The sequence below is a fragment of the Equus quagga genome, chromosome 2 (assembly GCF_021613505.1).
Source record: "Equus quagga isolate Etosha38 chromosome 2, UCLA_HA_Equagga_1.0, whole genome shotgun sequence".
Taxonomy (NCBI): domain Eukaryota; kingdom Metazoa; phylum Chordata; class Mammalia; order Perissodactyla; family Equidae; genus Equus; species Equus quagga.
This window is the reverse complement of record NC_060268.1, coordinates 164,641,521-164,656,481: the sequence shown is the minus strand read 5'-3', so window position 1 is coordinate 164,656,481 and position 14,961 is coordinate 164,641,521. Positions and strand designations below refer to the sequence as shown.

The 14,961-nt window shown below is 36.2% G+C and overlaps 1 protein-coding gene across 4 annotated transcripts in view; it reads right to left on the bottom strand.

Moving 5' to 3' along the window:
- SHOC2 (SHOC2 leucine rich repeat scaffold protein) overlaps positions 1–14,961 on the bottom strand; it is a 97,349-nt gene that overhangs the window by 81,671 nt on the left and 717 nt on the right. Inside the window, exons 1-2 of one of the 4 annotated variants that reach the window (XM_046653622.1) lie at positions 13,627–13,742; positions 12,903–12,995 (exon numbers count right to left, since the gene is read on the bottom strand). The exons of 1 other annotated variant lie outside the window; for it this stretch is intronic. The gene's annotated coding sequence lies outside the window, so the exon portion shown is untranslated. Of the gene's footprint in view, positions 1–12,902; positions 12,996–13,626; positions 13,743–14,207; positions 14,321–14,782; positions 14,859–14,961 lie in introns of those variants that run through there. 2 more of the 4 variants (XM_046653621.1, XM_046653623.1) reach the window with 2 other exon arrangements.

The following is a 14,961-nucleotide window of genomic DNA, read 5'->3' as shown; positions in this document are numbered from 1 at the left end:
TGTTTGGAACATCTGAAGATTTCACAGATTTCATGTGGCATCATTAAGACACAAGAGTCACAGGTGAACATGAAATCACACAGTTTGAAAAGGCACATCTTTTCCTAAAAGAAAAATTATTGTACTTCTAGGATTTAAAGAGAATTCTTTGAGAAGCTAAGCAAAATCATTGCTACCTAAAAATGAAGGGGAGGAGGGAATCAACACCAAGAATAGTAGAGCAACACTTATAAAGCCTTCAAGGAAAAAAATTACGACTCAAGAATTTATACCCAGTCTAACATCATAGTTCAGTATAAAGGCAACAGTTAAATATTATTGAATATTTAAGAACTCATGGAATATTGTTTCTATGAACTGCTCTTGAAGAAAATACTAGCTGAAAAAGTTCAATCATCTAAAAGGTAAAAAGAAAAACTAAAATTAAACCTTTGTTAAAGGATAAGTTGTGAGCATAGAATCCATTTAATTATTGGCCTAAGACTAAAAAGAAAAAAGGAGGAAAAATATGTTTATGGCCACAGATATAATGTAAATGTTACAATCCCCAACAATGTCACAAACCGACAAAAATTGAGAAAGGAAATGGACTGAGGTATGCTTATACCTTTATACTGCACTGCTTTACACCTTTAAGTACACAGTAAGTCCTCCCTTACTCTTGGTTTCACTTTCGTGGTTTCAGTTACCTGCAGTAGCCACAGTCCGAAAATATTAAATGGAAAATTCAAAAAATAAACAATTCGTAAGTTTTAAACTGCATGCCATTCTGAGTTGTGTGATGAAATCTCGTGCCATCCCGCTCCAGCCGGCCCAGGACGTAAATCATCCCTTTGTCCAGGGTACTCATGCTATATACACTACCTGCCCGTTGGTCACTTAGTAGCCGTCTCGGTTATCAGATCAACTGTCGCAGTATCACAGTGCTTGTGTTGAAGTAACCGTTATTCTACTTAATAATGGTCCCAAAGCACAAAAGTAGTGATGCTGGCAATTTGGATATGCCAAAGAAAAGCTGTAAAGTGCTTCCTTAAGTGAAAAGGCGAAAGTTCTCAACTTAAGAAAAAAAACTGTATGCTGAAGTTGCTAAGATCTACAGTAAGAGCGAATCTTCTATCCGTGAAATAGTGAAGAAGGAAAAAGAAATTCATGCTCGTTTTGCTGTCACACCTCAAACACATACGTACAGAAAAAAACAGTATATATAGGGTTCGGTACTACCTACGGTTTCAGGCATTCACTGGGGGCCTTGGAATGTATCTTCTGCACATGTGAGGAGACTACTGTACTTCAATTGTTACAGTTTGATTTATTTCTAATCCTTTAGCTATAAAAGATGAGGAAACAAGTATAATGCTGTAATAAATACAGATGAGCTAAATACATTAATGAAAAGAAAAAATCTCAGAGTAGATCATAAAACAAAATATAATTGCATGAATACAAAAACCACACCCCACCAAATCTGAAAGGATGAAAATGAAATACAGGCAGACTCTGTTTGTTCAAAGTGACACAGGCTTTATACAGACATACGTTGGAGATACCTTGGGTTTGGTTCCTGACCTCTACTTCTCATAAAATAAATAAATAAATAAATGTGGGCACCACTGGGTCAACATTTCTCAATGGCAAAAATCAGCTGGTGCTGAACAGAAGCTGTGCCCTCCAAGTGCTCTCCAACTCAATCATCTCATGCATTCTCCCTACTGTGTTCAGTCATTTATGTTAGCTGCCTGGTCTCCTGTAGGAATTTAAGTTTAGGACTCCATTTGTATTGACTTATTTTGTTATATACTAATTATCAGGATTCTTTATATGAAGGCATTCTTAATATCTTTTCTTATATCTATGTCAAATATTTCCTCTTTGTTAGATGGCTTTTAACTTAATCATACCATTAATAAATATATATAAAATCTTAAAAGTCTAGAAGAACACCCATGAAATGACAGCAATGTTCATCTTTGGATATTAGGATGGTTTTCACTTTTCTTTTCTCTGTATTTTTTTTGCTGAGGAAGATTTGCCCTGAGCTAACATGTGTTGCCAAGCTTCCTCTTTTTGCTTGAGGAAGATTTGCTTTGAGCTAACATCTGTGCCAATCTTCCTCTATTTTGGATGTGGGCTGCTGTCACAGCTTGGCCACCAAGTGGTATAGGTCCACACCCAGGAACCAAACCCAGGGTGCCAAAGCACAGCACATCCAACTTAACCACTAGGCCACAGGGCCAGCCTCTCTCTCTGTATTATTTTTTAAATGTATACAATAGGCATTCACTACTTTTATAATCAAGAAGAGGAAAAAAGCTATTTTCATTGTAAAACAAAATATCCTAACAGTGATAGTTTGGTTACATGACTTTCAATCTGACAAAAAATAAAGATAATTAAACATTATTTATTTTAAAAATCTAAACGTATAATACAAGAAGAAGTCAATACAATAATCAAAGCCCATTTAAATTAGTCCATGATAGCCTATGAAGAAATATATCCAGCACTTCAAATCTGAATTATAAGGTACATTGTTTTTACAAGAGATATTCAAAAGTACACGGAGTGATCTGATTCACATTGAAGTTACCCAGGTTTTGAGACACTGGCAGTTCAGAAAACCAGGTTTTTTCTCCAGTTAAAAATATTTAAATTTTTATAAATAAAAAAACTGTATTTTCATTCAGTTAACATTTTATTTAATACATACTAAGTGTCATGCACTGTGCAAGGTGCTAAGTATGCAATAATTATAAGGAACAGTCCTTGTCTGTAAGCAAGAAAAGGCAAAAACATAGTGTGGTAAGAGTTGCTGAAGCACAAAGAAAAGGCACTTAAACCAGCCTTGGAGGTTGGGGGACTCGGGAAAGGCTTCTTAAGACAGATAATACCTGGGGACTGGCCCCGGAGCCTAGTGGTTAAGTTTGGTGCATTCTGCTTTGGTGGCCTTTGTTCAGGTCCCAGGTGCGGACCTATACCACATTGGCAGCCACGCTGTGGCAGCGACACACATACAAAATAGAGGAAGACTGGCACAGATGTTAGCTCAGGGCCAATCTTCCTCAGCAAAAAAAAGGGATAACACCTTAAGAGAAATCAACTAAAAAGGATGGGAAAGAGTCAGAAATCCTGGAGTCACGCTGACTCCCTTCTCTCCTTCAACTCTCACATTCTAACAATCACCAAATCCTATCCATTCTTCTCCCAAAATTTCTCCTGACTCAGGGGCTGGCCCCGTGGCCGAGTGGTTAAGTTCGCGCGCTCCGCTGCAGGCGGCCCAGTGTTTCGTCGGTTCGAATCCTGGGCGCGGACATGGCACTGCTCGTCAGACCACGCTGAGGCAGCGTCCCACATGCCACAACTAGAGGAACCCACAACGAAGAATACACAACTATGTACCGGGGGGCTTTGGGGAGAAAAAGGAAAAAATAAAATCTTTAAAAAAAAAAAAAAAATTTCTCCTGACTCTTCAACTTTTCTTCATTCTCACTGCCACCACCCTGCTGCAGGGTAGACTGAATTCTCTCCTCTAACAGCTTTGCAACTCGTCTCACCATATCCACTCCACTATCTTGTTCCTAACCTAATCACTATACTACTGTAAGTAGAGCAATTTTTCCAAATACTCAAATCTAATCAGTTACTGTCCAATTTAAAAAACTTACCAGGAGAGTGGTTAGCTCCCACAAGCATAGCCCTCAGGATAAAATTCAAAAGCTTAGCAGTAATTACCAAATCTTTCAAGATCTGGCCCCCGCTTACTTCTCCTGCCACAACTTTAATATTTCCTAACTTGCAATCTGGTCACATGAACTTTCGGATCCCATAGCAGGTCCTGCTATCTCTTGTCCCCCGGACTTTGCACAAAGTATTTCCTTCTGCCAGAACCATAAGTTTACAGTTCTTCACTGAGCTAATTTGCATGTAGTCTTTAGATCTCAGCTTAGAGGTCTGGGAAGCCTTTCCTGATTACTCAAAATTGCCTTTCTGAATATCTCCTCCTCCATGCTCTCATTTAAAACTTCCCCTATTAGAACACTTATCACACTGTATTATACTTGCCAACTTAGTTGTCTGACTCCCTCTTTTAAACTAATGGGAAAATAAGGACACTTCTGTCTTTTTCACAATTGTATCCTAGTACTTAGAAACAATACCTAGCACATATAGCAATTATATTTTGAAAGAATTATAAACGTTTGTTAACTTGACTTTATCTACCCTACTAGACAGCAGGCTCCCTACATAAAGAGGTAATTTTACTCTTCAGAGCACTCTACAATTTCAGAGATATTATGAACTTTTTATTAAGCACACAATAAGTGCTCAATAAACACTTGTTGCATGAAGACAGTTGAATAAACAAAAACCAAAACCTTGTCTCATACATAGTTTCCCATATTCTACTTAAAATTAACTCTCAATCACTCAGATTTTGATATGAATACCTAAAAATGCCAAGATTTCAACTGTATTTTCTTTTGTTTATAAAGATCTAAAACACTCCTTATTCTTTTAAGTAGTTTAAAGGACAAAAATAAGCTGCTCTCCCTTCCAAATCACATAAAGATATATATATGTTTGTTTTAAAAACATCCTCAAAATTGGAAGACCAAAGATCAAGAAAGCACCCACAATTAACATGTTCAACAGAATGCTACTGTTCAAAGAGAAATGGAAAAACACATCCTTATAAGCAGCTTGAGTGAACCTGAGGTAAGAGTAGTTTTCACGGAGGCTAAAGAAACACCTGTCTGTGGGGGAAAAATCAGCTCTACACTAGTCCATGTTAACTAGAATTATGTCAAGAGTGTACAACTCATAGCACCTTCAAATTCATTCACTCAACTTTTTTTCCTCTGGTGAGGAGGCAAGATGAAATAGTTTGGACTGACATGGAGAGAGACAGGACTAATTTATTTTATATAGTAGCAAATATATGAGAATTTTTCAGGAAATCTGTGTTCCTTCTTACGGGAAAGGAAAAGACTTATGTAATTTTGACCCTGAGCAAACAAAAGTTTTAAGCAAAGAAGTGAAAATTCCTGTTTACTCAACCCACAAATAAAGCCATAATTAGGATTACAGTTCTCTTGTACAACACTTCAGCTTACCATATACATAAATTGTAAGATTCCCAGCAAAGTCTCAAAATAAAAGGTAGGGCTAGGGTAGGGGGGATTTGAATGTTTCAATATAACTAAGATATAACAGTAAACATCAAATATTCTGACCAAACATTATCTGAAAACCTCTTATGCCACAAAAACACTCCCGAAAAAAGATTTAGCCAAGAATCTTTGTTTAAACTGCCTTTCTTGTCAAGAAACTCAAAATATGTCACACACAACATAAGTATTCCCAAAATATACTTTACTCTTCATTTACCACGGGTAAATTGGCAATAAATCAAAACAACGGTTACCTAATTATCACTGTAAAGCAAAAGAGAGAAAATGTAATTGCCAACTTAAGTTACATCTACTAAGATGACTACAGTATTCAATAAAGTATTTTTAATTTAAAAAACAAATGATCACTACTTTTAAGCTAAAAATTAAGTTAATTACATTTAACTGATTCATTTTTGTATATATAAACCCACACATTCTTTCACTAGGTCTTATCTGAATACAAATCCTTCCCATTACTCATTTTATAAACTATTTATCAGAAACTGTCAGAAAAAAATACAAAGAAAAATAAATGTACCATACACAGCAAGATTAGAGTTGTGTGTGGTCTCAAGGTATCTTACAATTAAGAATCATCATTTAGTAACTTGCCATTATCATAAACAGCCTTTCTCATGTTTATATAGTCCATTTATGAGACTATTTAAAGACTGAACACTCAACTAGTTATTTTACTTATCTACTTATCCTGACAGTTGTTAAAATAGGATTTACATAATGCATTTTGGGCTTTAAAATATAATCTCATTATCTCTGTATTATATTTTTAAAACATCTCAAAGAGGCTGGCCCCGTGGCCGAGTGGTTAAGTTCGCGCGCTCCGCTGCAGGCGGCCCAGTGTTTCGTCGGTTCGAATCCTGGGCGCGGACATGGCACTGCTCGTCAGACCACGCTGAGGCAGCGTCCACATGCTACAACTAGAAGGATCCACAACGAAGAATATACAACTATGTACTGGGGGGCTTTGTGGAGAAAAAGGAAAAAAATAAAATCTTAAAAAAAAAAAAAAAAAACATCTCAAAGAAAAAATCTTGCTCATACAAGATCAAAAGAAATATATTGGGAAGCCAGGCCCAATTTAACTGAAGGTTAATAAGGAATTTCTCTCATCAGAAGCTACTCAAAATATTGAAAGGCAGTCCTTTCTTATATTTTTTGAATATACACAAAAGGACATTTTATTATTTTTCTAATTTAACACATTAAACCTAACCAGTTCCCAATTGATATGTACTACCTACTATCTTGTGAATCCCAAAACATAATTCCCACATAGTTTACAGAAGCTTTGATGTAAAAAATTCTTACACCACAGAGATATAAATCATTTAGTAATCTGCAGGGAGCAAGTGATGTATTACTTAAATAACGCCAGAAAGAAAAAACATTATTTGGCAATACTTAATTTTAATTGGTCTCAGAAGCAACTCAAATATTATCAAATTACTACTTATAAAAACTGGATAACGGTATCGTCAGGAAAGAGATGTGCTAATTAAATTATTTTCAGCAATGAATCTACTATGTGTGGATTATCAATTTTCAAAGAATATAAACATAATAAAATACAGCAAAAGATCAATAATATTAAACTTAAATTTCAACTTTCGTTGATGAAACAAAAATCTTTAAGATCTTGCCACAGGATCATTATTATACCAATTATCACAATGTGATATTTTTCATATATACATATACATATATATATACACATACATATATGAAATTTGTCAGGCATAATTGAGTTCCAGCTAAAAGGCCAGATAAGTTTTTTATATTTTTGTATGCAGATAATTAGTCATGCATTTACGTGTTACTCACAGCTAACTCTACAAGAATTATATAGCTGACTTTTAAAACAAATTCTTAAGTCCTTCCTTTTTTGTATCATACAAATCTTTAAACTGAAACATTTAACTCTAAGATCAATTTGCATGATATTACAATTAGTGCAAATGAACTCAGCCCCTTTTTAATTAACAAAATAATTGGTAAAAGCATATTTTATCAAATGTCTTTACAATCATACTTCCTTGAACAATGAATATAAACTAGTAGATTTCATTCTTTATAGTCAGTTTCTAATCAGCTTCAGTATGTGGTTCTCAGAAGTTGACAATGCTGCAATGTTTGAGTTGCACAATGTTCTGGGGGAAATGTTTAAAATTATTTCCACTGATATTTTTAAGTCCTATACACAAGCATCATGGAAATGTTTATATTAGAGTTATCAAACTTTTTAAATAAAAATTTTAATAGAATTTTAAAAGTGTCTGTGTTTCAAAAACAATGACTCCATTTTTAAAAAGTTGTTTTTCTGAAGCCCAAAAACAACTCTTGCTTTTCATGCCTTATTTGCAACCTAAAACACTATCACCTGATTTATGTCGCTCATTCACTATCACCATATTTCATTATATTTAGGTCCTTAGTGTCCAACACAAAGCCTAACACAGTATCACATATTTTTAAAGCTTCAATACACTTTGTTCTTGTCCCAAATACTCATGTTCTGTATGTACTACTATAAGCTGTTATATAACAGGAGGTGGCGGGGGGGGGCGGGGGGGGATTAAAAACTGCTGCACTACAAGTCATTTAGCATACTGAGTTCCCACAGTTGCTTAGTGGGTGTTCTGAAACTAGGCCATATTTCCAGTATTAAGAATTTCAAATCACTCCTTCCAAAGTACAGAAATAAATGTCTTCAAGATTAAATCTTAAAACATTACTATTTTCAGCTACCTAGTATATAAGCATCCTATTTCTATGAGTTTAAAACTGTAATTAACACGTGATAGAGAAACCAATATTTGTTTTAGCAACAAAATAAGTAGCTCTTCTACCTATCCTTATATAGTCATAGGATTCAACAGATGACAATATTAACATAAAATGCAATTTATTTGAACCAGAACTAAAGCCCTTTAGTGAAATTTTGAATCCTTGATCCCAGAAGACATATAAAACAAAATTGAATTAAATATAATCTACTTCAGGTCACCCAACCTGTTCTAGCAGAGAAGTAATTATAACCTCCAATCTAATTTTTCCATTTCAGGTTACCAGGAAATGCCAAGAGAATAAAGATTACTCTCTTTAACAGAATAAAAGTTGCATAAATACTTAGGTCATTTTGTCATATGATTGCAACAGGTATGTTTTCATTGGATACTGATGAACAAAAACATGTTGTTACTCAATTTTACTATTTCATAGCTAACTAAACAAAGAAACACATGGTAGGTATAAAATCTACTTCTCCAAATTGTAAGGTAGTAGTATTATACTATACTGATCCAGTACTTTCAGATAATTATTTACCTCACCTTAATTTTACTCAATAAATACTTATGGTGCCTACTATGTTTCACTTCATTAAGCAAACCTGTCCAATAACAAAAGTTTAACACATTAAAAATTTTAAATTGTATCATTTTAGATGGAAACCTTTCTGAAATACAATACATGGTCCTATGTCATCTTTAACATAATCCACTAACAGCAATTACTCTCTTCCTCATGATCTTACATCATTATTGCTATACTGTTCTACATATAAAACAAACGGCATCTTGAAAAATTCTAAATATGTAAACATATTTACATCACAACATTCAACTGCCTTACACTACCATTTTTTTAAAATGTCTTGTATTTGCTTTTTAAATGCTTTTCCTCTCCTCTTATTTTCAACTCTTTTATGGCCTCTAGGAGTACCCCAGTTCTTTTTAGATTTGGTTACCAAATTCTTTTAAACTGTACGAGAGAGTAAAAAGCCCTCAATTAAGGCCTAAGGGGCTCTAACTGCAGGAAATGTGTTGAAGAGCAAAAGCACTATGACATCTCTTTGCCCTTGTTAGTGACCTGTTGGTTTGGGGGCTCTAGAATGTTAATTTAAACTAATTTTCTATTAGCAGCCTACAAGGGCTAGACACTGAATACTGGAGAAATGGTAGTAAAGAAAACAGACATCCTTGATGCTCATCATGAAGCTTACAGTCTAGCAAAAAAGACAGTCATTAAACACATCATTACAAAAATGAGGAGTGTTATAAAAGAGGAAGTACAGGTGCTAAGAGACCTTAATACAAGAGAATATAACTAGGGACCAAAGAAGGCCTCCCAAATGCGACATTGAGGACTCAAGGGCGATTAAGAAGTTAGCCAGGTGAAGAGTGCATGAGGTTGTATCCAAGGAGATACCAGAAAGTTTTAGTTTCCTAATAAATGACCTTGACGAATGAGGTATTATAACATTTATAAGGTAACTGCTAAAACGAAAAATGTTTTAAAGAGACTTCTCAAATTTCTATAATGAAAATAACTAGAAGGATCAACCTCCCTGCCCCCCTCCCAACAAAAAAAAAAAAGCAATACAAGAATGTTGTAAAATGGGAAACTATGGCACTTTGAGGGTAATGGAGTTTAGGATGGAAAAGAAGGCCTCACTGTGCCCTCAAAGAAGTATTAAATCACACTGTAGGAAAAATTACTTACTATTCAAGTTCAGAGAACTTTTAAATCATGTAAGTCCATATAAAGACTTCTACCAGGATATAACTGCTAATTGTACAGTCTGACTTACCTAAAGGAAAGAGTGGCACTTTGAAATAAGTATGTAAAGAGATGTTTTTAATGTTCTCAGAAGAGTGAATTTTAAATGTCTGTATAATAAAAACTTACCATGAATTCTAAGGAAGTTCATAAATGTCACTCAATATGATGCATAAACGGAGAAAAAGATATTTAAATATAACTTTGAAACATATTATCATTATCCAAGTTCTAAGCCTGGTAACTATTCCACATCAGGCTGATATGTTCTCCCTGTATTTAATTAAAATATTAATGAAAAATATTCTTTAGTTAAAAGTTTTAAATAACAATTTGGAGCAGCTCCTCAACATTAACGCAGGTCTACAGTTCAAGGCCCAAATTAAATAAAGTATACAAGAAATAACAATCTCTAAAAATATAAGCTTTAATGAAAGCCTACTGTATCACCTAAAATATTAGGTCATATATGGAATCCAAATTGCTATTTGCCTGCAATTCTCCAAATGGACGTTAACATCTCTAACCTCTACATGCTTTTTCTACCCTCTACCTATCCTACTTATTCCTCAAGAGTTAGTTCAGGTCCTATCCTCCAGTAAGCATTGCTGGTTATACTGGCAGTCTCAGTCTTAACTGTTCTTCAGCGTATACTGCTATCAAAGCACTTGTCACATTGTAAAACAATTAACTATTGATTTGTCCAGTTCATGTAACAAACTGTGAACTTACTTAAAGCAGGAAAGATAGTATATTTATCTCTGTATCCTCAGAGTCTGGGACCTATAGGGCACTTAGTAGAAGATCTATGACATTAGTTAATATGAAACTGTAGTTAGCAAGATAAATATAGAACAAAATTTAAAAGTTAACTTAAAGACTATTTGCAAAACTGTGAAAGTCTTGAAAGCAGGAAGGAGTGTTGTACCACACAAAACTGGAAACTGAGAAAGCCCAAATTTAACTGATGAAATTAACTCCAAATTCTAGACATAATCAGTATAAGAAGAAGTCATTTCCACATTACCTCCAAGACATTAGAAAAATTAAAGAAAAAATATTTATCTTTGTCAACTGTAAATTACTTAATTAAAATTGTGGGATTTAAAAACAGTGCTTGAGCAAATAAAGTGCTTAAACTTTGAATGGTTACAATGCCATAAACCTTAGAAGATAGACATGCCAAAATACTTCATAAATGCCTTTCAGGTTCATTTCACATAGGGACCAATTATATCCTCTTTAAGATCTCCTGTAATGTTTTAGCTTCAAGCAATATGTTCACTCTTTCCAATAAAAGAATCCTTACCTTTTACAGCATGCACTACTTTTTTGCAATCAGTTCTGATCTTTAGAGAAGTTGGAATTAAATATATAGTATGAAATCTAATTAGTTCTTTTATAATCTTGATAATGGGAACTTCATACTTTCTCAAAAAGCACATATGTTACCAACATCTCAAAAGTTAAAGAGCCCTTTGGAATTAGAATATGCTTTTCATGTGTCAGGACTTTGATTTGCTGAATTAAAGGTGCTGTGCCAAAAGGCTGGGAACCAGGAGAAATTACCAAAGATAGAATGAGCAACAGTTTACCTTAAAGTAATACAACTACATAATTTAGAACATAAATCAATTTTGGACTTATTCATGTTCCTTTCAACCTGCAATGAATGACAATTATATTTCAAAACACTCTATAATATATCAAGTTCAAGCACATCATAGGTTACCTTGTAACTGAGAAATATTCTAAAAATCAATGTGGCCAGAGAGGTAGAAAAATACAAAATTTTAACTATTATCTTAACAGAGAAAATATTTCCAGAAAGATCTATACGGTATAATTTTGATGCAGTTTAACAAGTAAACAAAACAAAATTTTGAAGACAAGGACAGCAAACATAAATATATATATATATATATAATTTAGTCTATGAAAGATTTAGCCTTAAATTATAATACATAATATATAATGCATGAAATCTAACAATAAGCAAAAATAGCAACCAATTTAATATTTGCAGTACATATTCATTTCTCATGTAGCACAGAGAAGTACTTAATGTATCACTCTGCTACTAAATTACAGCCAATTTCTACCTAATTCACCTATAGCAAAATATTTACCAATTCCCTACTAGTCTTATTTGGAAATGTCAATGTGTATACTTTATATCTAAATTTCCTCTCCTAATTGATATTTTATAAACTATTTCAAGAACACTTCCAGCAAGGCCAAGCTATAAACCTCAGAACTCAATGAAGGAATTATGGGTCAACTTGCTGGGGTGTTGTTTTTTATTATTTGGGGGAGGGAAGGAATCTTGTTTTGTTTTTTTGGTTAGAAGCATAGATTTTATGCTTTTTCATACATGAATGATATAATAAACTGAATTCTAAAGATACATTATTTCACTTAATCTTCAACCTCCAAAAAAATATCTATCCTCATATCTGCACATGTAGGTTAGAGTACATTTTTTAGTCAAAAACACGAAAGATTATTTTTATACTTAAATATCTTCTTACTAGAAAAAAATCTAAAAATTATTGAAATTGTTTAAAGAAAAAAGTCTTACAGAAATATTAAATTACACAACAGATATTGATTATCCAGCATATTTTCAAAACAAATATGACTGCAATTTAACTGCCTGGATAACAAAGAATTCCAATTTTATTCACCCTTCCCCCACAATCCACATGGGTCAGCCAAGGCACAAAATATACTAGCAGCTATTCGGAAGCCACCTTTGAGAGTATTCCACATAGAATTACAGTTTATGTTTCTCTGAACATGGGACAAACCCTGTCCCAAGTCACTGATGAAACAGTAATATTTAAAAAGTATAACTCCAGTAAGAATAACAAAAGAATTTATAACTTTTGTGTTCCTTTTGGAAAATGATATGTTTCAAATTTGGCTTGTACTACACAAGTTGCTGTATGAGTCTTACCTGTTACAATTATCAAAACACAGCTCTGATAAACCTTCTGAATATGGCAGTTTAAAAACTAAAAACTAATCCAGCTGCAAGCAATTACTGTATCTCTTAATATCAGTCTTTAATCCATAAAAAGTATAACAAGAGAAAAATTTAAACACTTAAAGATTATACTAACAATGAAAGATCAGAAAACAAATGCCAACCTGAGATAAATGTAATTGTTTTCTTCAAAAACTGAACAAACACCTTGGGAAAGAGTAGTAACCTTAGAGATGGGCCAGGTCCATACCTAGAAACTGGTGTTTCAAGAACATAGTTGATTGTGTTAGCTTTATATTACATTTAAGCTATTTCAAAGTTACAAACTTTAAACAAAGCCTTTGTCTGTAATTTCTTTTTCAAATATATATTCAAAATTAAATAAAAATTTTAGTGTACCTTATGTCCAAATAAGTATTTAAAAGATTTACCATATGTAGTCTAAGTTCCATATGTAAGAAATGGTCATTTATATACTTGATTCCTACAAATTCTTGTCACTGGCACATAGAAAAACATCAACACTTGATAAATTCAAACTATAAATGTAAGCTTACTGAATGTTACAAATTGTACCCAATAGCTAAGTCTCTTCAAATACACGGTAACAAACAGTTATAAGGGCTATGACATGGAAGGGTGAGGGTAGAGATTAGCAGGCTAACAAAGTGAAGTCTTTAAAATTAAGACAATTTTTCAGTGTTGATGCTACATTTAGATACAAAAAATACCTGGTTACAAATGTGTACCCTAGGATTCTGAAAAACATAACAAAAAATAAGTTTTAGATACCGTAATCTCTCTGAGTACATGCTAGAAGCTGCTGATATTTACGAAGTGTACAAAATTGCACAGGTGGAAGCTTAGATATAGACTGTTGGTAGTTACCATGACGGAGACAAATACTATACAGTCACATCTGCAACCCAATTTTGCTTCAGCATCCCCAGAGACTTAGAAAACATTTCTTTGGGTAGGGTGTAAAAACATTGCTTCCTCTTTTATTCTCATCACTCCTATTATGATACAAAGCAAGAGACAAGAAAATCAAATCACCAACTGTAAGGGCTGAAAGCTTAAAAACACACACAAAAAGCATCTTCTTTCCAACACCCAAATGGGTATTCATTCCACCTGTTTGTAAATCCATACTAACACAATAAGGCAAACCCTCTGCCGATTTAAGGGGGGAAAAAGGCAATTAATGGTTTGAAGCCATTATTCTTCTACCTAGGCACGGGGCGGAGGAGGGGGATGGTACAAAACAATGGATACTGAGGGGCTGGGGAAAAATCGTTTTGTCCTGAAGCCTTTAGCGCTAAAAGCTGGGGGGGAGGGGGGCCGTAGAGTACTTTTCCTCTATCCCCAAAAGCCACCGCGGAAAGAGGGTGCCATCAAGCATTTCCAACAGGGTAGTCTTGGATGGCTACAACTCGCTTCACCAGGCAACACACCCAAAGCCGACTCACCAGTCTTCACCGAAGAGAGGAGACAGGGAGAGCGCGGTGGGCTTTGGAGAGCGGCCGAGGAAAGACCCCGCCCCGTATCACTCCCGCTGCACCCGGGCCCCCGCCAACGATTTACACGCCCCTCCGGACGCCCACGGGGCGCCCCACAGCCCGGGCCCGGCGCCCCCGGGAGCCGAGTGGAGCAGGACCGTCCGCCAGGCGCCCCCGGCCCGCGCCCTCACACCCGTTCGCCCTCGCCCGGGCGCTGTCCCGGCCGCCCGCCGCCACCGCAGGCCCGGCCCGGGCGGCTGTCAGAGCCGCCGGCTCGCTCTTAAGAGCCCGGCTGCGGGCTCCCCGCGAGAGCTGGTTCCGGCGGCCCAGCTCTCCCGGCAACAGCACCCAGGAAAGCGGCGGCGACGGCGGCGCCTCCCAGGGCCCCGGCCCCGCGGGCCTCGCCCCAGCCCCGCAGGCTCGCGCCTGTCAGGGCGCGCGGGGCCTCCCCCTACCGACAGCCAGCCCAACCGCCCGACGGGCAGGAAGGAAGGCAGGAAGAACCAACCAAGAAACACCCTCCCGCCTTAGCGGCCCCCGGTTACCGTCAGGAGCCCCGACTCCGCCATCCTCCTCGCTCGCCCTCCTTCCTCCTCCTCCTCAGAAACGACGCTGCCCAACCGCCGCCCCCCGCCCGCCCCTCCCCCACTCGCCCCGCCCCGCCCGCCCCTCCACACACTCTCGCTCCTACCGCCCCGCCCCACCCCTCCGGCGCAGGCCCGTC